Genomic DNA, 22,784 nt, shown 5'->3' on the forward strand with positions numbered 1-22,784 from the left:
GAGGACGATAGTATGTCGATTATCCTTGGTAGACCCTTTTTGAATACTGCAGGGGCTGTTATTGATTGCAACAAAGGCAATGTCACTTTTCATGTTAATGGTAATGAGCATACGGTACACTTTCCGAGGAAACAACCTCAAGTTCATAGCATCAATTCTATTGGAAAAGTTCCAACTATTATTATTGGAGGTTCTGAATTTCCTCTTCCAACTGTCAAGAAGAAGTATGATATTCTTATTGTTGAGGATGTTCATATCCCCGTTGAGGTAACCTAGTGTTATTCTAAATTTCTCCGGTTCCGTGTTATTCAAAATGAGTTTGTTAACAAGACTTGATCAACCTTGTTAGTGGATTCATTTTGATGGTCATGAGATGGATGAAACTAGAAGGCACAACCTTCTGTACCCTCTTTTTACTTTCTGTTATTTAGAATAAATAAAGCAAAAATAGTATTATCTGTCTGTTTTCTGAATTATTCGTGCAATAAAAAATATCTCGAAAATAAAGGTGCTCCAAATGCCCTGCAAATTTAGTATGATTTTTTATGGAATATTTGAGGATTTTAGGCACTGAAAACACTGCAGGGGGCAAGCACCTGGCCACGAGGGTGGAGGGCGTGCCCACACCCTCTGGGCGCGCCCCTTGTCTTGTGGGCCCATGGTGGCCCCCCTCCACTTATTCCTGCACCCACACACTCCATCTTCTTCCCAAAAAAATCCCCATCCAGCTAAAACACGAGTTCTAGCTCATTTTACTGCGATTTTCGATCTCCTTGCTCAAAGCTCCATTCACAAAACTGCTTTGGGAGATTGTTGCTTGGTATGTGACTCCTCCATTGATCCAATTAGTTTTTGTTCTTGTGCTTTATTCATTGCAAAATTTTGCTGCATAGGTGACCCTGTTCTTGAACTTGCATGTCAAATTTATGAGGTCCCAAGTAATTCTAATGCACGATATAGGCTCTAGGCACTTGTAGGAGTAGTTGCTACCAATCTGGTTTAGTTTGATACACTTTTATTTTGAGGTTACTAAAATTTCAGAAATTTTTCAGAAAAAGAAATATGTCTAGGACAATGTACCAAGGTGGTTCCTCAACAAAGAGTGGACCCAAGCATGCTATGCGTGAGCAAGATGATGAACCACCAAGGGACGCAGAAGTGCGATCTTGTGAGTGGCCATCAGAAGAGTTTATGGTCAAAGCAGGCATTAAGGATGAATTTTGATGCATATGTGTGTAATGCCAATCTTGAGGACTTATTATAAGATAAGTGTCCTCAGTACTACCAATTGACTGATTCATTCGTAAGAAGGTTTAAATACACATCTTCGTGTAATTCTCAGAGTGTCCTGTTTTATATTTATGATAAATCTTATACCATGGATTTAGAAGATTTTACAACTGCTTGCGAACTCCCACAATGCGGCAATGTTCATGAACCCCATAGATCTGAATATAAAGACTTCCTTGCTAGTATCACTGTGGGAGAATCTAGGGATATAACACAAGCTACCATAGGGAGCATTCATTTTCCTGCTATACATTATTTTGCTCTCTTCATTGGTAGATGCATTAATGGTAAAGATGAAGCATGTCACATGTGTGTCCCTGATCTTTGTGTCCTCAAGAGTGTTGTGTTAGGTAATAAAGATTACAACTTGGGGGCAATAGTTGCACGTAGATTGCATAATAATGGTATATCTAGAGATTTATTTGGAGGGATTTATGCGACCCGTGTTGCTAATTATCTTGGTATAGCCCCACGAGAGGAGGATATGGAGTTGCTTCCTGCTTATTTAGATTATGACGCGATGGTCAAACATCGTTTTCTTTTGAGGAATGAACAATTCCTCCAGTATCGACTAATCTTTGACAGACGTCGCTCTATCCATGTTACTCTCCCTGCTCCTTCCCTCTTTGATTACCAGGCAAAACGAAGATATGTTGTTACCAGGGAGGAGGCAGCTGAACACGAGGGGAGAGCGGAGGCGGCCCGCCAATATGCCGCAACTCAGGAGGCATTGGGTGCCGCATCTCAGTACGACCCCAGTTATAACTTTGGATATCAGCTAGGCTATCCTTGGCATTAGACCAACTTAGGCCAAAAGCCTAAGCTTGGGGGAGAACGTATTTCTCACCGACTTTACGTTCATGTTCACACACTATTCTAGTTGTCGGTGCTCATACTCTTTCAATGTATTATTCATGCTAGTTTAATTTCTTTTTCTAGCTTTCTTCTTGTGTGTTTGATAAACCTTAAGAAAACCAAAAAAATTAGGTAGTTTAATTTCCATGCCTGTAGTAATTAAAATGAAAACCCAAAAAGATTTCTTGTTCTTCTTTTACTTGTTGGGAGCTTTCCCGTGTAAATAGTTTTCTTTTCTTTTCTTTCCTTTGGGGGTCGAGAGCAGAAGACCATATTGAAAATGTTTAGTGGCTCTCATATGCATGATTGTAATTTAACTTAGAGCCTATATTACTTTGTCTTCTCTCTTGAGTTGAATGCTTGCAGATTCCAGCTTAGTCCAATGCACTTGCACTATTGTTATTATACACATTATTCAGTCGTGTAAGTGAAAGGCAATAATGACGATATATGATGGACTGATTGAGATGAAAAAAGTTGGTATGAACTCGACCTCTCTTGTTTTTGTAAATATGATGAGTTCATCGTTCCAGATTGAGCCTATTATGAAGTAAAGATATTTGCAATGACATTTAGAGATTATAGTTGCTTGTGCCATGAGTTATAATGATTTACCTTGCGTGCCAACATGCTATTAAAATGATTATGATGTGGTATGATGGGATGGTATCCTCCTTTGAATGAATTGAGTGACTCGACTTGGCACATGTTCACGCATGTAGTTGAAACAAATCAACATAGCCTTCACGATATTTATGTTCATGGTGGATTATATCCTACTCATGCTTGTACTTGGTGTAACTTAATTTTAATGCATGTTCATGACTGTTGTCGCTCTCTCAGTTGGTCGCTTCCCAGTATTTTGCTAGCCTTCACTTGTACTAAGCAGGAATACTGCTTGTGCATCCAAACTCCATAAACCCCAAAGTTGTTCCATATGAGTCCAACATACCTTCCTATATGCGGTATCTACCTATCGTTCCAAGTAAATTTGTATGTGCCAAACTCTAAACCTTCAAATGAAATTCTGTTTTGTATGATCGACCAGCTCATGTTTTAACTAGGGCTGTCTATATCTTCCATGCTAGGTGGGTTATTCTCAAGAGGAGTGGACTCCGCTCCTCATTCACGAGAAAATGGCTGGTAACCGGGATGCCCGGTCCCATGATCAAAAAGATCAAAGCAAATCGCAATAATTAAACAAAACTCCCCCAGGGCTGTTGTTAGTTGGAGGCACTCGTTGTTTCGAGCAAGCCATGGATTGATGCTTGTTGGTGGTGGGGGAGTATAAACTTTTACCATTCTGTTTGGGAACCGCCTATAATATATGTAGCATGGAAGATATCGCCATCTCATAGTTGTTGCATCGACAGTGAAAGTATGCCGCTAAAAATGCTATTCATTTCTATTTTAAAATTGAGCTCTGGCACCTCTAAAAATCCCTGCTTCCCTCTGCGAAGGGCCTATATATTTACCTTTATGTTGAGTCATCATTGTCGGTGTCAAAACCGGCGAATCTCGGCTAGGGGGTCCCGATTTGTGTGTCTAAGGCTGATGGTAACAGGAGGCAAGGGACATAATGTTTTACCCAGGTTCGGGCCCTCTTGATGGAGGTAAAACCCTACTTCCTACTTGATTGATATTGATGATATGAGTATTACAAGAGTTGATCTACCACGAGACCGTAGAGGCTAAACCCTAGAAGCTAGCCTATGATGATTATGATTGTGTCTCTAAGGACTAAACCCTCCGGTTTATATAGACACCGGAGGGGGCTAGGGTTTACACGGAGTCGGTTACAAAGAAGGGAATCTAATATCCGGATCACCAAGCTTGTCTTCCATGCAAAGGAGAGTCCCATCCGGACACGGGACGAAGTCTTGAGTCTTATATCTTCATGGTCCAACAGTCCGGCCAAAGTATATAGTCCGGCTGTCCGGATACCCCCTAATTCGGGACTCCCTCAGTAGCCCCTGAACCAGGCTTCAATGACGATGAGTCCGGCGCACAGTTTGTCTTCGGCATTGCAAGGCGGGTTCCATCTCCGAATACTCCAAAGCACCTGTTGTAACAAACAGTGTCTAGCTTCCCATCAATGTTGTACTCCTTGGCTTCTGTGCTTCAATAATGGTCATCTCCACGTGTCGAACGAATATAAGGAGCCGGAGCATTTTTGCATTTGCCACCCCGGCCCTGCAGGCAAATCGTCTATTTGAAGGGACGGGGATTCTCAGATCCAAACCGCACCTTCTTCCCTTGAGCGAGCATCCAACAGAGCGCGCCCAGAGAAAACCATTCCAACATGGCCGGTCGCCGCAGCTCCTCCTCTCGCTCCCCTAGCTCTGAGCCAGGTGATTGGGAAGAATGTTTTGTTCCTCAAAGTCGTTTAATAGAGTTGCAGACCCAATGATTTCTTCCACCGGTGTTGATGGACCCCATCCGAGCCGGACTAGCCACCTATAATGGCGGGGAGCAAGCGAAGAGATCTCCCAATCCATCCCCGGGGGAGCGAATATGCCTCATCCCGCATCTGCTAAGAGGCGTCGGGTTTCCAATCCACCCATTCCTTCGCGGGCTCCCGGAGTTCTACGGTCTCTAGTTGCATAACCTCACCCCTGCCTCCGTGCTGCATATCGCAGGATAGGTCGCCCTTTGTGAATTATTCCTGGGCTGCGAGGCTTACTTCGGGTTATGGAAGAAGTTGTTCTGCCTCATATGTCAAGTGGGCGGAGCCGAAATATGGCGTGTCGCCGAGATCGGATACCTGTCCGGCACTCCCAAGAAGGCACCTGCAAACTGGCCCTCGGAGTGGTTTTATGTGGATGACGTTCCCCTTCGGGATCCAGTCCGGACGGGCCTCCCTGAGTTCAATAATGCTCCGCCGAAGGCACGCCGAAGTTGGCGCCCTCAGGGCCCTCAAGAGGAGAATACCAGAGAAGTACACTTCCTGATGAGCAGGATACAGATACTGGCCAAATCAGGGGTGTCAATAGTCGAGGTTATAGCAATATGCGTAATGCGGGGGGTGCAGCCACTTCAATATCGGGGGAAGCCCATGCTGCACTACAATGGGGAAGATGATGCCACCAGCTATGGTCGTAAAGGTCCGGACTCCGCCACTGCTCTTGTGAGAATATTGTCCGATTTGTATAAAGGAGAAGAAGAAGAATTCCTTCATATTAAACCGCGGGATGGATTTTCCATGTACAACCCCTCAAGCTGGGTAAGTCGTCACTTTTTCCCCCGCTCCATTCATTCTGGCGTCCTTTGTCACAATTATTTACCTTGATATTTCTGAGCAGGAACTGAGGAGGGCAGTGGAAGGATTCAACAGCCCCTCCCCGCAGCCAGAGGACCCCGGAAGGGCCTTCGATCCAGGACTTGAAGAAGATCCGGATATATCTGTGGAGCTTGTCAGTGGGACATTTTATCAGGCCGGCTACGATGGCGCTTCGGTGGCTATTATCACCGACTATCCCGGACTGCTACTTGCATCGCATGTAAGAAAAGCCAAAACTTTATCCTCTGAAGAGGACTCCTTCCTAATACCATGTCGTATGCATAAGACATAGTACTTTTGTAGAGACGATCATCGGAACGCGGTGCTGAGCCCCTGGGGGCTCGTCAGCAAAGGGCGTCCGGGTCGGGCAGGCTTAAGAGGAAGGCGGTTAGGGCCGAAACGCCGTTACAGAGGTATGGTAAAAACATGCTCTGTGATTATTGTGTTTTGAAATGTAACAGCATCCTTCGTGTTCTGGTAGAAAGAGGAGTCGCCGGACTATATCCAGAGATCCTGCCGATCACGCCTCCACCAGCCGGATCCCAGAACCGGCTTTGAGAGAGGAGGCCACTGCGGGGCCGATGCCGAATTGTCCCCCGATAGAGGATGCGGATATGCTCTCCGCCACGAATTCTGAAGTAGAGAGTGCCATGAGTCACCGGCACCGACGGGCCGTACTTCACAATAGCATCTTTTCCAAAGAGGCATTTAATGCTTTCAATTCGGGAGACGCATACATTCGAGCTGCTCAAGGAGGGCTCGCCCGAGCGAAGGACCAGTATGCAAAAGATATACAGGTAGGGAAATTTGATAAGCATGTATAGCAGTAGCTCCTGAGACTTGAAACGGTTGGGACAACTGATTTAAGGATCATTTTATGCACAGTTCCTTGTAGATAAGAATACCCAATTGTCTCAAGAGCTGGAGGAGTAAAAGACCCAGCTGAGGGCCGCGATTGCCAAGCTAGAGGAATCCCAGAAGGCCTCATCTGGTAATCATTTGTCTCATTAGAGAAATTTTAAAGGAATATACCAATTAGCAATTGGCTTGCTTCATAAGTCTAACAGCAAATTCTGCAGACAATCCCGGGACGAATCTGGAGATCGTAAAAGATAGCGAGTCGCATCTCCAAAGACAGCTGAAGGCTGGCGAGCATGTGCTTACGTAGGTTAGGCGGGAGAAAAACAATCTCCAAGATGCCAACATCCGGCTGGGCGTCAAATTATCATATGTTCAAGCTCAGCTGGCAGACTCCGTGAAGGAGAACAGAAGGCTTCGTCGTGGCATTTATGGTAAGTGTCTAAACGAACTGCAGTATAGTTCAGCGAGGAAGCATATTAAAAGTGTTTATATCTGTAGGTATGTTGACGGGCCGTCCTGAAAGTGAGATGCCTAGATCCGCAGGCGATGTACTGCAAGACATCTCACAACTGCACGAACGAGTTCGGTAGGTGATGCAGGGTATTGCCCAGGCCTTGTGGCCATCCACTTCCCTGCCAAGAGGCATGGGGAGCTTGTGGATATGCTCCAAGGAGCACGGCGGCGCTTTCGGTTGTGGAAGATGTCAGCCTGCCGACAAGGTGCAAGGGAAGCCTGGGCCATGGTGAAGACTCGCTACACCAAGCTTGACCCAAACCATATGGCCGAAGTCGGACCGGCGGGGCCAGATGGGCAAGAAATTCCCGTGAGTCTGGTGTATGACCAAGTAGCGTTAGCCGCAAAGTATTCCCAACAGGATTGCAAGCTAGATAGCTTGTTGGACGGTATAGAGGAAGAATATAGTCAGTCCAAGTGACTATGTAATTCAATGGACATATGTAGTTCCTAGCCGGATTAAAAATCATTTGTCATGGCAAACCTTTTTGCTTCAGCCCCCGGATCCGACAGTCCAGGGTGTATCCGAATACCCGCTCAGTTATGCAAAACCGGGGTATGCGTGGAAACCAGGCGTAGGGGTCATAAGTGCTTGAACAGACAACTACCCAACTAGTTATGTTATATTACATGGGTAGTAAGAAACATGTTCCAGGGAGAATAGTTCCGTTAGGGGTTCCTTTCCCTGGGTACGCATGCATCGATGTACATGCCCGGACTGCGAACAGAAACGCAGGATAGAAAATTTCTGGGGTTTACGTTGTAATGAACGAAAGAAACATCGTTTGTTCACCGATTGAATATTCCCTTAAGAACGCTAGCTTTCGGCTTCACCCAGTCTGAGGTACACATCTGGCTAAACCGGCAGTAACAATCATAGAGGTGCTCCCCTTATGCCCTAGCCGAATTAATGGGAACGTAGGACATAAACACAACAGCCAGGCAACCCAGCATGGCCACATCTTAAGTCATATTGATGCATATAATGGTGAAGAAAAGGCACATATGGAAAAAGAATGCATATGTGATAGGCAAGACGCCATGAAATTAATTATATTTAGCTTCCGTATAAGAAGCCCCCAGGTATGGTTTACACACGTGGTGCGGCCGGAGTGATTCGAGCATCCGCACTGTATTGAATACTTTGTGTGAAGAAGGAAAAAGGGCGATAAAGGAAAAGGGGGAGGAACATAATTAAAAGGGGCGGGGGTAAGGAGACGAACAATAAGTTCGGCGCTAGGCGTAGAATCTCCGGAGTCTGGCCGCGTTCCATGGGTTTGGCTCGAGTCTGTTATCGGATACATTGCGCATGTGTTACGCTCCTCCGGTGAGAACTTTATCAATAATGAAGGGACCCTCCCACTTAGGTTTGAGCTTGCCCTTCTTCTTCTCCAGTAGGCGTAGAACAAGTTCGCCAATATTATAAGTTTTGGCCCCAACTTCTCTATTTTGATACCATCAAGCCTGCTGCTGATAGAATGCGGAACGGGCTTTTGCGATGTCGCGCTCCTCCTACAGGGTATCTAAGTTGTCCTGCCAATCTAACTCGGCTTCCTTCTCTTCGTACATGCGTACACGAGGTGAGTCGTGGATTATGTCGCAGGGTAGTACTGCTTCTGCGTCGTACATCATAAAAAAGGGTGTGTATCCGGTGGGCATGGTCCGCAGCCCCCAGAGTACGGAGTCGAGCTCCTTGACCCAGTGCGTGTCCGATTCCGTCAAGGACCGCACTAGTCTAGGTTTGATGCCGCTCATGATGAGACCATTTGCACATTCGACCTGGCCGTTTGTTTGGGGATGGTAGACGGAGGCATAATCGAGCTTGATGCCCATGTTGCTGCACCAAGTTTTCAGTTCATCGGGTGTGAAGTTTGAGCCATTGTCAGTGATGATGCTGTGGGGGACGCCGTAACGGTGTACAACCCCGGATATGAAGTTTATCACTGGTCCGGATTCGTCCTTTTTAACTGGTTTGTATTCTATCCATTTGGTGAACTTGTCCACCATGACCAACAAGTATTTTTTCTTATGGCTTGCCCCTTTAAGAGGTCCGACCATATCCAGACCCCAGACCGTGAAGGGCCAAGTAATGGGGATTGTTTGGAGAGCGGTAGGGGGAATATGGCTCTGATTGGCAAAGAGCTGGCAACCGACGCAGTGTTGGACAAGGTCATGTACGTCTGCTTGGGCTGTCGGCCAATAAAAGCATGTACGGAAGGCCTTGCTGACAAGTGCCCGAGCCGCAGCGTGGTGCCCGCCGAGTCCGGCATGGATTTCAGCCAAGAGTTGCCGCCCTTCCTCTTCGGAGATGCATCTTTGGAGCACTCTGTTCGCACTTTTCTTATAGAGTTCTCCCTCATGGACTTTGTATTCCTTTGAACGCCGCACAATACAACGTGCTTCATTTTGGTCCTCGGGGAGCTCCTGCCTATTTATGTAGGCCAAGAAAGGCTCGTTCCACGAGGCGATTACAGCCATGATTTCATGGGCCGAAGGTGTTATTTCGGTAGCGGAGCCTCCGATTACGTCAGATGGTTCGGAATCTGGGGTTGTATTTGGATCCGGGTTAGTGTTGCCAGGCTCCCCTTCCCATACCACGGATGGCTTGAACAGCCTTTCCAGGAATATGTTAGGTGGGACAGGGCCGCGTTTAGCGCCGATGCGGGCGAGGATATCCGCCGCTTGATTGTTTTCTCGAGCCACATGGTGGAATTCGAGCCCCTCGAACCGAGCTGACATTTTGAGGACAGCATTACGGTAGGCCGTCATTTTCGGGTCCTTGGCATCAAAATCTCCATTTATTTGTGATATTGCGAGGTTTGAATCCCCGCGCACCTCCAGGCGTTGAATGGCCAGAGAGACTGACATCCGAAGACCATGCAACAGAGCCTCGTATTCGGCTCTGTTGTTGGAGTCTGTGTATAATATTTGGAGTATGTATTGGACCGTGTCTCCGGTGGGGGAAGTCAGGACTACACCTGCTCCCAATCCGGCCAGCATTTTAGAGCCATCGAAGTGCATGATCCAATGAGAGTACGCGTCGTACTCTTTAGGGAGTTCGGCTTCTGTCCATTCGGCGACAAAGTCAGCCAATACTTGCGACTTAATGGCCCGCCATGGTTTGTATGTTATGTCGAACGGAAGGAGCTCGATGGCCCATTTAGCAATCCGTCCCGTAGCGTCACGGTTGTTTATTATGTCTTTGAGTGGTACTTCGGAGGCCAGAGGCCACCGTAACCGAACACTCCTGGAAGTAGTGTCGTAGCTTCCGGGATGCCATGAAGACCGTGTATGCTATCTTTTGATAGTGTGGGTATCGGGATTTGCATGGGGTGATGACCGTGGACACGTAATATGCCGGCTTTTGGAGCAGGAATTTGTATCTGTCTTCTTCTCGTTCGACGACGAGCACTGTGCTTACAACTTGATGTGTTGCAGCTATGTACAATAGCATAGGTTCGCCAATATTTGGTGCTGTCAGGACTGGATTACTGGCCAATAAGGTCTTTATTTCATCCAGTCCGGCCGCGGCTGCATCCGTCCACACGAAGTGTTCGTTGCATCGAAGAAGGCGGTAAAGAGGTAGTGCCTTTTCTCCTAATTGGGAGATAAAGCGGCTTAAGGCAGCCACGCATCCAGCTAGTTTCTGGATATGCTTGAGGTCTGTTGGGATAGCCAACTGTGACAGAGCTCGGATTTTTCCCGGATTTTCTTTGATTCCTCTATTAGAAACAATGAAGCCGAGCAACTTCCCGGAGGGTACGCCAAAAACACATTTTTCCGGGTTTAGCTTGATGTCGTATGTTCGGAGGTTATCGAACGTAAGCCTCAAGTCATTTATTAGGGTTTCGATGTGTCTTGTTTTTATGACCACGTCGTCCACATATGCCTCCACTGTTTTGCTGATTTGCTTCTCCAGGCATGTTTGAATCATGCGTTGATAGGTTGCGCCGGCATTTTAAAGCTCGAAAGGCATAGTGTTGAAGCAGAAAGGACCATATGGCGTTATGAAGGTCGTTGCAGCTTGGTCGGATTCTGCCATCTTTATTTGATGGTATCTGGAGTATGCGTCGAGGAAACATAGTGAGTCGTCTCCTGCGGTGGCGTTGATGATTTGGTCGATGCGAGGGAGGGGGAAGGGATCCTTGGGGCAAGCCTTGTTGAGGTCTTTGAAATCGACGCATAGGCGCCAAGATTTGTCCTTCTTTGGTAGCATTACAAGATTTGCCAGCCAATTCGGATGCTTGATATCTCTGATGAATCCGGCCTCAAGTAGCTTGGCTAGATCTTCTCCCATGGCTTGCCGTTTAGGCTCTGAGAAGCGCCTAAGAGTCTGTTTGACTGGCTTGTATCCTTTCAGTATATTGAGTCTTTGTTCGGCCAGCCTGCGTGGGATGCCCGGCATGTCCGAAGGATGCTAGGCGAAAATGTCCCAATTCTCACGTAGGAAGTCTTGTAGTGAGGCGTCCATTGTGGGGCTCAACTATATCCCGATGGAAGCTGTCTTCGTGGGGTCCGTTGGATGGACCTGGAATTTGACTATCTCGTCTACGTGTTAAATAGGTGGACTTGGGTCGTCTATCGAGTATCACGTCGCCCTGTCCACTGTGGCGTGCAGCGTTGTTAGTTCTTTGGCCGCTAGGGCTTTGTATAATGCTTCCAGGGCTAGTGCTGCAGTTTTATTTTCGGCGCGGAGTGCGACGTCTGGATCACTGGCTAGAGTGATGATTCCATTGGGTCCGGGCATTTTAAGCTTCATGTACCCGTAATGGGGTATAGCTTGAAAGCTTGTGAATGCGTCCCGCCCTAAAAGGGTGTGGTATCCGCTGCTGAAAGGAGCCACTTGGAATGTGATTTCCTCGGACCTGTAATTCTCATGGGTGTCAAATACCACATCGAGTGTGATTTTCCCCTCACACCGTGCCTCCCGACTAGGGATGATTCCCCTGAAGGTTGTGCCGCTTTGCTCAATGCGGCTTCTATCAATTTCCATCTTGTTGAGTGTTTCTTCATAGATCAAGTTTAATCCGCTTCCACCATCCATGAGTAGTTTAGTGAGCCGAAAGCCGTCCACGATTGGGCTGAGGACCAAAGCGGCTGGGGCCCGGACTGTCTGGAATTGAGGTTCGTCCCTGGCACTAAAAGTTATAGCAGTGTCGTTCCACGGATTTAGTTTTGCCACATGGCAGATTTCAGCGAAATTTTGATGAGCTCGCTTGCGCCTATTATTTGTGGCGAAAGTATTGAAGACTGTCAGTACCGCATTATTGTCTTCGGCGGGAAGTTGCTTTGCTTTATGGCTTACAAGAAGGTCCTCGCCACTTTTTGCTACCTGCCGGAGTATCCAACATGCTCTAAGGCTATGCATTGGCGTAGTATCCGGCGTGCTGTGAATTTTGCATGGCCCATTGAGCCATTCTTCCAATACGGTTCCATGCCTTGGAGTGGGCTTTGGTTTTTTGCGAATTGGATCGGGTAACTTACAAGAGTTTGCCCTTCTAGATCGGAGGAAGGGTTTAGTGAGAGTCGGATTGTCCCAAAAGTCTGTTTGGGTTTTCCAGGCACTTTCCATCGCATAGTACTTCTGTACTATGGCTGCTAAGTCGGCAAAGTGTACTATGTCATGATGACTTGTAGCATTAAGGATCCCTTTGCTCGTGCAATTTTTGCAGAAAAGTGAGATTGCGTCTTCCTCGCGACAGTCCTTGACCTTGTTTATCACAAGGAGGAATCTGGCCCAGTAGCGGTGTACTGTCTCTTGGGGCTCTTGTCTAATATGGGAGATACGGCTTAAGTCTGGGTGGGTGGGCGTAGCTAAATCTGGATTCTGATCCGATCTAACGCCCAGGGGCAGAGGAGCTTCCGAGCTTGGCAGCTCGGGCTCCGGGGTGCTGCCCGATTTTTCCGGCCCGTTGCCCGATTCTAAGTTCGGGGCCTGGGTCATGTCCTCCCGCGAACGGGTATCCGGCTCAGAGAGCTCGGTAATCCTGACATAGTTCGTCCTCAAAATAGAGGGATAATCCATGTGTGGCTACTCCACTACCGCTATCTCGTGGGTGACCGGTGGGGATTTAATATCCCTTTGGTCGGGTTTAAGCCCGATCCGATCATAGTCTGTAGCGATGTGATCCAAGAGATCATTAAGGGAGGATAGCTCCATTGGATCCATCTGTTCGGCGAGTTCCGAGTTGACATGGAGGTTGTTTTTGATGACCCGAGAGGTCATCGTCGGCACTGAAGCCGATCGGGCGGCCATGACGAAGCCGCCTAGTCGGAGAGTTTGGCCTACCGCCAGGGCTCCCACAGAGGTGACGTTGTCCTTGACAATGAGACGGGCCATCGATCCTTCCAGCGACGACACAGAGTAACTCTCAATGAAAGCACCAATGTCGGAGTCGAAACTGGTGGATCTCGGGTAGGGGGTCCCGATCTGTGTGTCTAAGGCTGATGGTAACAGGAGGCAAGGGACACGATGTTTTACCCAGGTTCGGGCCCTCTTGATGGAGGTAAAACCCTGCTTCCTGCTTGATTGATATTGATGATATGAGTATTACAAGAGTTGATCTACCACGAGACCGTAGAGGCTAAACCCTAGAAGCTAGCCTATGATGATTATGATTGTGTCTCTAAGGACTAAACCCTCCGGTTTATATAGACACCGGAGGGGGCTAGGGTTTACACGGATTCGGTTACAAAGAAGGGAATCTAATATCCGGATCACCAAGCTTGTCTTCCACGCAAAAGAGAGTCCCATCCGGACACGGGACGAAGTCTTGAGTCTTATATCTTCATGGTCCAACAATCCGGCCAAAGTATATAGTCCGGCTGTCCGGATACCCCCTAATCCGGGACTCCCTCAATCATCCTCTTATTAAAAAGCACCCGCTGGAGAGCACACTGTCATTTGCATGTATTACTATTAGTTTATATTGGGTATGACTTGACTGGATCTCTTTTACCATGAATTACAATGTTTAGTCAGTCCTTGATCTTTAAAGGTGCTATGCATTTATGTTTTGCGGGTCTCAGGAAGGGTTAGCGAGATACCATCTTGTTATATCATATTATGATTGTTTTGAGAAAGTGTTGTCATCCAAGTTTTATTATTATTGCTCGCTAGCTGATTATGCTATTGATATGAGTAAACATGAAACCAAAGTGTTACTGTGAATATGGTTAGTTCATAATCATTACTGAAAACATGAATGCTTGCTTTACATATTTCCAACAACAAGAGCAAACAGAGTTTGTAAAAGTTTTTCTTTATCACTTTCAGTTTGCCAACTGAATTTCTTGAGGACAAGCAAAGCTTTAAGCTTGGGGGAGTTGATACGTCTCCAACGTATCTACTTTTCCAAACACTTTTGCCCTTGTTTTGGACTCTAACTTGCATGATTTGAATGAAACTAACCCAGACTGACGTTGTTTTCAGCAGAACTACCATGGTGTTGTTTATTGTGCAGAAAACAAAAGTTCTCTGAATGACCTGAAAATCCACGGAGATAACTTTTGGACAATATATAAAATACTGGCGAAAGAATCAAGGCCAGGGGGCCCACACCATGTCCACGAGGCTGGGGGGCGCCCTCCCCACTAGGCGCGCCCCCTGTCTCGTGGGCACCCTGATGCTCCACCGACCTCAACTCCAACTCTATATATTCCGTTTCACGGAGAAAACAATCAGAGAGAAAGTTTCATCACGTTTTACGATACAGAGCCATCGCCAGGCCCTAATCTCTCTCGGGAGGGCTGGTCTGGAGTCCGTTCGGGGATCCGGAGAGGGGGATTCGTCGCCATCATCATCATCAACCATCCTCCATCACCAATTTCATGATGCTCACCGTTGTGTGTGAGTAATTCCATCGTAGGCTTGCTGGACGATGATGGGTTGGATGAGATTTACCATGTAATGAAGTTAGTTTTGTTAGGGTTTGATCCCTAGTATCCACTATGTTCTGAGATTGATGTTGCTTTGACTTTGCTATGCTTAATGCTTGTCACTAGGGCCTGAGTGCCATGATTTCAGATCTGAACCTATTATGTTTTCATGAATATATGTGAGTTCTTGATCCTATCTTGCAAGTCTATAGTCACCTATTATGTGTTATGATCCAACAACCCCGAAGTGACAATAATCGGGATACTTCTCAGTGATGACCGTAGTTTGAGCAGTTCATGTATTCACTATGTGCTAATGCTTTTTTCCGGTTCTCTAATAAAATGAGGCCTTAATATCCCTTAGTTTCCACTAGGACCCCGCTACCACGGGAGGGTAGGACAAAAGATGTCATGCAAGTTCTTTTCCATAAGCACGTATGACTATATTCGGAATACATGCCTACATTACATTGATGAACTGGAGCTAGTTTTGTGTCACCCTGATACGTCTCCGTCGTATCTATAATTTTTGATTGTTCCCTGCCAATATTATCCAACATTCATATACTTTTGGCAACTTTCTATATATTTTTTTGGGACTAATATATTGATCCAGTGCCAGTTCCTGTTTGTTGCATGTTTTATGTTTTGCAGAAACCCAATATCAAACGGAGTCCAAACGGGATAAAAACGGACGGAGAATTATTTTGGAATATTTATGGTTTTTGGGAGTAATAATCAACGCGAAACGGTGCCCGAGGTGGCCACGAGAGTGGCACACGCCACCACTCTAGGTGGGCGCGCCCCCCTATCTCATGGGCCACCTGGAAGGCGGTTGATGCCCTTCTTTGGCCGCAAGGAAGCTAATTTTTGGAAAACAATCTGGGCGAAGGTTTCAATGCAATCAGTGTTACGGATCTCCAGATATAAAGGAAATGGTGCCAGGGCAGAATTCCAGAACGCAAAAACAGAGAGATAGATCCAATCTCGGAGGGGCTCTCGCCCCTACCACGCCATGGGAGCCAAGGACCAGAGGGGAAACCTTTCTCCCATCTAGGGAGGAGGTCAAGGAAGAAGAAGAAGAAGGGGGGCTCTCACCCCCTAGCTTCCGATGGCGCCGGAACACCGCCGGGGGCCATCATCATCACCGCGATCTTCACCAACATTGCCGTAATCTTCACCAACATCTCCATCACCTTCCCCCATCTATATTCAGCGGTCCACTCTCCCGGAACCCGCTATACCCTCTACTTGAACATGGTTCTTTATGCTTCATATTATTTTCCAATGATGTGTTGCCATCCTATGATGTCTGAGTAGATTTTCGTTGTCCTATCGGTGATTGATGAATTGCTATGATTGGTTTGAGTTGCATGTTTTATTATTGGTGCTGTCCTATTGTGCCCTCCATGTCGCGCAAGCGTGAGGGATTCCCGTTGTAGGGTTTGCAATATGTTTATGATTCGCTTATAGTGGGTTGCGTGAGTGACTGAAACAGAAACCCGAGTAAGGGGATTGTTGCGTATGGGATAAAGGGGACTTGATGCTTTAATGTTATGGTTGGGTTTTACCTTAATGAATCTTTAGTATTTGCGGATGCTTGCTAGAGTTCCAATCATAAGTGCATATGATCCAAGAAGAGAAAGTATGTTAGCTTATGCCTCTCCCTCAAATAGAATTGCAATAGTGATTAACGGTCTAGTAACATAGTCAATTGCTTAGGGACAATTTCACAACTCCTACCACCACTTTTCCACACTCGCTATATTTACTTTATTGCATCTTTATCTAAACAGCCCCTAGCTTTTATTTACGTGTTCTTTAATATCTTGCAAACCTATCCTACCACACCTACAAAGTACATATAGTTTCATACTTGTTCTAGGTAAAGCGAACGTCAAGCGTGCGTAGAGTCGTATCACTGGACGATAGGACTTGAGAGAGTATTTGTTCTACCTTTAGCTCCTCGTTGGGTTCGACACTTTTACTTATCGAAAGAGTCTACAACTATCCTGTATACTTGCGGGTTAACAAGACCTTTTTCTGGCGCCGTTGCCAGGGAGTCATAGCGTGGGGTGAATATTCTCGTGTGTGCTTGTTTGCTTTATCACTAAGTAATTTTTATTTGTTGTTCTTAGTTGTTCTTTAACATTAGTTATGGATATGGAACACGAAATACCAAAAAAAATTAGGTGTACTTGCTACTCATGGAGATGGGGTAACTCCTAAAACCCTCGATTCTCATTATGTGAAAGATATTATGTACTACTTTGATAATCCTGAGAAAACCCCATTCAACTTTATAATGGGAGACACGTTGGATCAAAGTGAATACTTTAGGGATTATCGCTCGACACAAAAAGGGAAACTATTATGGCATCAATTTATTATGTTGCGTTGGTATGCCCAGGATCTATGCTTGAGATATGATATTACTTGTTGCTCTAGGATGAAGGCTCCACACCTTCCCTTTTCATGCAAATTTAATGATAATGAAACCTTAGCTTCTTATGCTAATAGTATATATGATTACTATGATGTTGAACAAATAGAAGAATTTGTTGCTTTTAAGGCTGCTTATGAAATTGAATCTTTGTTTGAAAAGTATGAAGCTTTTGATGATGATGGTGTTTATAGGCCTGAAAATCTTGCTATACTTAGATATTGCTATGAAAATTATGAATACAATTACTATATTAATGCATTTATGGAGAAAGTCTCCGCTGTCTAAGAAGAGACTAATATTTTGCAGGAAGCTATGGAAGAAGAAATTGATGAAATAGTGAGCTCATTGGATGAAAAAAATGATGAGGAGAGCGAAGAATAATAGGAGGAAGAGCGGATTAGCTACCCGTGCCCACCTTCTAATGAGAGTAACCCTCCAACTCATACATTGTTTAATTCCCCTTCATGCTTACCGAAGGATGATTGCTATGATCCCTTGAATTTGTTTGAAATATCCCTTTTTGATTATGCTTGCTATGCTTGTGGCCAAGATGCCAATATGAATTATGGTTATGGAGATGAACTTGCTATAGTTCCTTATGTTAAACATGAAACTGTTGCTATTGCACCCATGCAAGATAGTCCTATTATTTATTTGAATTCTCCCGACTACACTATATCGGAGAAGTTTGCGCTTAGTAAGGATTATATTGATGGGTTGCCGTTTACCATTGCACATGATGATTTTGACGAATGTAATATGCATGTGCTTGCTGCTCCTACTTGCAATTATTATGAGAGAGGAACTATGTCTCCACCTCTCTATGTTTCCCATACTATGAAATTGCAAGAAACTGCTTATACTATGCATTGGCCTTTACTATGTGTGCATGAATTGTTCTCTTATGACATGACGACATAGGAAGAGAGTTGGACTTCGTTGTTGCATGATATATGTTACTTTGTGCTCACTACTAAATTAAAAATCATTGTTAATTAAAATCGGCTTTGATATACCTTGGGATCCGGGTGGATTCATTACTTGAGCACTATATGCCTAGCTTAATGGCTTTAAAGAAAGCGCTGCCAGGGAGACAACACGGAAGTTTTAGATAGTCATTTATTTCTGTTGAGTGCTTTTATATAGTTTAAAAACAAAAAAAATAAAGAGGGGAACCTAAAACTTTTCAAAAAGGAAAGTGAAAGTGAGAGAGACAAGCATTGTTGAAGTGGGAGAGCTCCTTGAACTTTGTTCATGCTCACGGAAACTTTGTGAATCTTGATTACAGAAACTTTTCATCAAAAATAATTATCCCCTTGTACAATTCCATTGTGTTATAAAAATAATGTGCCAAGGTTTGCCTTTAGGATGTTTACAATGCTTGTTGGTTTGTACGGTGCAGGACAGAAACTTTGGCTGTAGTGCGCGATTTTACATTTTTAACTGGAACGTCAATTGGTTCTGATTCTTTTTGCACTGTCTTTCTGTACAAATTGTTTATTGTTCCTAATTTTTGCAGAATTTTTGGGGTACAATAAGTATGGTGGGTGTTCAGATTGCTACAGACTGTTCTGTTTTTGACAGATTCTGTTTTTGATGCATAGTTTGCTTGTTTTGATGAATCTATCAATTTATATCAGTGGATTAAGCCATGAAAAAGTTATGTTACAGTAGACACAATGCAAAAACAAAATATGAATTGGTTTGCAACAGTACTTAGAGTAGTGATTTGCTTTATTATACTAACGGATCTTACCGAGTTTTCTGTTGAAGTTTTGTGTGGATGTAGTGTCTAATCGAGGATGTCTCGATATGAGGAAAAGGAAGAGAGGCAAGAGTTCAAGCTTGGGGATGACCGAGGCACCCCAAGTAAATATTCAAGGAGACTCAAGCATCTAAGCTTGGGGATGCCCCGGAAGGCATCCCCTCTTTCTTCAACAAGTATCGGTATGTTTTCGAATTTGTTTTGTTCATGCATTATGTGCAAGTCTTGGAGCGTCTTTTGCATTTAGTTTTCATTTTTCTTTTATGCACCATGCTGGTATGAGATAGTCCTTGGTTGATTTATAGAATGCTCATTGCACTTCACTTATATCTTTTGAGTGTGGCTTTATAGAATGCTTCATGTGCTTCACTTATATCATTTGAAGTTTGGATTGCATGTTTCTCTTCACATAGAAAACCGCCATTTGTAGAATGCTCTTTTGCTTCACTTATACTTGTTAGAGCGTGGGCATATATTTTGTAGAAAGAATTAAACTCTCTTGCTTCACTTATATCTATTTAGAGAGATGACAGGAATTGGTCATTCACATGGTTAGTCATAGAATCCTACATAAAACTTGTAGATCGCTGAATATGATATGTTTGATTCCTTGCAATAGTTTTGCGATATAAAGATGGTGATACTAGAGTCATGATAGTGGGTGGTTGTGGATTGTAGAGACACTTGTGTTGAGGTTTGCAAGTCCCGTAGCATGCATGTATGGTAACCGTTGTGTGACAAATTTGAAGCATGGGGTGTTTCTTTGATTGTCTTCCTTATGAGTGGCGGTCGGGGACGAGTGATGGTCTTTTCCTATCAATCTATCCCCCTAGGGGCATGCGTAGTAGTACTTTGCTTCGAGGGCTAATAAACTTTTGCAATAAGTACATGAGTTCTTTATGACTAATGTGAGTCCATGGATCATACGCACTTTTACCTTTCCATCATTGCTAGCCTCTTCGGTACCGTGCATTGCCCTTTCTCATCTCGAGAGTTGGTGCAAACTTCGCCGGTGCATCCAAACCCCGTGATATGATACGCTCTATCACACATAAGCCTCATTATATCTTCCTCAAAACAGCCATCATACCTACCTATCATGGCATTTCCATAGCCATTCCGAGATATATTGCCATGCAACTTGCATCATCATCATATACATGACTTGAGCATTCATTGTCATATTGCTTTGCATGATCGTAAGATAGCTAGCATGATGTTTTCATGGCTTGTCCATTTTTTTATGTCATTGCTACGCTAGATCATTGCACATCCCGGTACACTGCCGAAAGCATTCATATAGAGTCATATCTTTGTTCCAGTATCGAGTTGTAATATTGAGTTGTAAGTAAATAAAAGTGTGATGATCATCATTATAGAGCATTGCCCCATGAAAAAGAAAGAAAAAAAAGAAAAAAAGGGAAAGGCCAAAGAAGCCTAAATAAAAAAAGGGGCCAAAGAAGCCCACCCAAAAAAAAGAGGAAAAAAGAAAAAGAAAAGGGGCAATGTTACTATCCTTTTTCCACGCTTGTGCTTCAAAGTAGCACCATGTTCTTCATATAGAGAGTCTCCTATATTGTCACTTTCATATACTAGTGGGAATTTTCATTATAGAACTTGGCTTGTATATTCCTACGATGGGCTTCCTCAAATGCCCTAGGTCTTCATGAGCAAGCAAGTCGGATGCACACCCACTTAGTTTTTAGTTTGAGCTTTCATACACTTATTGCTCTAGTGCATCCGTTGCATGGCAATCCCTACTCCTCGCATTGACATCAATTGATGGGCATCTCCATAGCCCGTTCATTAGCTGCGTCGATGTGAGACTTTCTCCCTTTTTGTCTTCTCCACATAACCTCCATAAGATATTCTATTCCACCTATAGTGCTATATCCATGGCTTGCGCTCATGTATTGCGTGAGGGTTGAAAAAGCTGAAGCGCGTTAAAAAGTATGAACCAATTGCTCGGCTTGTCATCGGGGTTGTGCATGATGGGAGCATTTTGTGTGATGAAAATGAAGCATGGCCAAACTATATGATTTTGTAGGGATAAGCTTTCTTTGGCCTTGTTGTTTTGAAAAGACATGATTGCTTTATTGGTACGCTCGAAGTATTATTGTTTTCATGTCAAATGATAGACTATTGTTTTGAATCACTCATGTATTAATATTCATGCCATGATTAGACATAGGATCAAGATTATTCTAGGTAGCATTCCACATCAAAAATTATCTTTTTTATCATTTACCTACACGAGGACGAGCAGGAATTAAGCTTGGGGATGCTGATACGTCTCCGTCGTATCTATAATTTTTGATTGTTCCATGCCAATATTATCCAACTTTCCTATACTTTTGGCAACTTTTTGTATTATTTTTTGGGACTAACATATTGATCCAGTGCCCAGTGCCAGTTCCTATTTGTTGCATGTTTTATGTTTCGCAGAAACCCAATATCAAACGGAGTCAAAACGGGATAAAAACGGACGGAGAATTATTTTGGAATATTTGTGATTTTTGGGAGTAAGAATCAACGTGAAACGGTGCCCGAGATGGCCACGAGAGTGGCCCATGCCACCAATCCAGGTGGGCGCGCCCCCCTATCTCATGGGCCACCCGTAAGGCGGTTGATTCCCTTCTTTGGCCGCAAGAAAGCTAATTTTTGGAAAACTATCTACGTGAAGGTTTCAATCCAATCGGAGTTACGGATCTCAGAATATAAAGGAAATGGTGCGAGGGCACAATTCCAGAACGCAGAAACAGAGAGATAGCTCCAATCTCGGAGGGGCTCTCACCCCTCCCGTGCCATGGGAGCCAAGGACCAGAGGGGAAACTCTTCTCCCATCTAGGGAGGAGGTCAAGGAAGAAGAAGAAGAAGGGGGGCTCTCTCCCCCTTGCTTTCGGTGGCGTCGAAACGCCGCCGGGGCCATCATCATCACCGCGATCTTCACCAACACCGCCGTAATCTTCACCAACATCTCCATAACCTTCCCCCATCTATATTCAGCGGTCCACTCTCCCGTAACCCGTTGTACCCTCTACTTGAACATGGTGCTTTATGCTTCATATTATTTTCCAATGATGTGTTGCCATCCTATGATGTCTGAGTAGATTTTCGTTGTCCTATTGGTGATTGATGAATTGCTATGATTGGTTTGAGTTGCATGTTTTATTATTGGTGCTGTCCTATTGTGCCCTCTGTCTCGCGCAAGCGTGAGGGATTCCCGTTGTAGGGTTTGCAATATGTTTATGATTCGCTTATAGTGGGTTGCGTGCGTGACTGAAACACAAACCCGAGTAAGGGGATTGTTGCGTATGGGATAAAGGGGACTTGATGCTTTAATGCTATGGTTGGGTTTTACCTTAATGAATCTTTAGTAGTTGCGGATGCTTGCTAGAGTTCCAATCATAAGTGCATATGATCCAAGAAGAGAAAGTATGTTAGCTTATGCCTCTCCCTCAAATAGAATTGCAATAGTGATTACCGGTCTAGTAACATAGTCAATTGCTTAGGAACAATTTCACAACTCCTACCACCACTTTTCCAAACTCCCTATATTTACTTTATTGCATCTTTATCTAAACATCCCCTAGCTTTTATTTATGTGTTCTTTATTATCTTGCAAACCTATCCTACCACACCTACAAAGTACCTCTAGTTTCATACTTGTTCTAGGTAAAGCGAACGTCAAGCATGCGTAGAGTCGTATCAGTGGCCTATAGGACTTGAGAGAGTATTTTTTCTAGCTTTAGCTCCTCGTTGGGTTCAACACTCTTACTTATCGCAAGAGGCTGCAACTATCTCGTATACTTGTGGGTTATCACACCCTATGTTATAGCTATTACATGAGGAATCGCATCTGACATAATTATCCATCACTAATCCAATGCCTACGA

Source organism: Triticum dicoccoides, chromosome 4B (genome assembly GCF_002162155.2).
Source record: "Triticum dicoccoides isolate Atlit2015 ecotype Zavitan chromosome 4B, WEW_v2.0, whole genome shotgun sequence".
NCBI lineage: Eukaryota > Viridiplantae > Streptophyta > Magnoliopsida > Poales > Poaceae > Triticum > Triticum dicoccoides.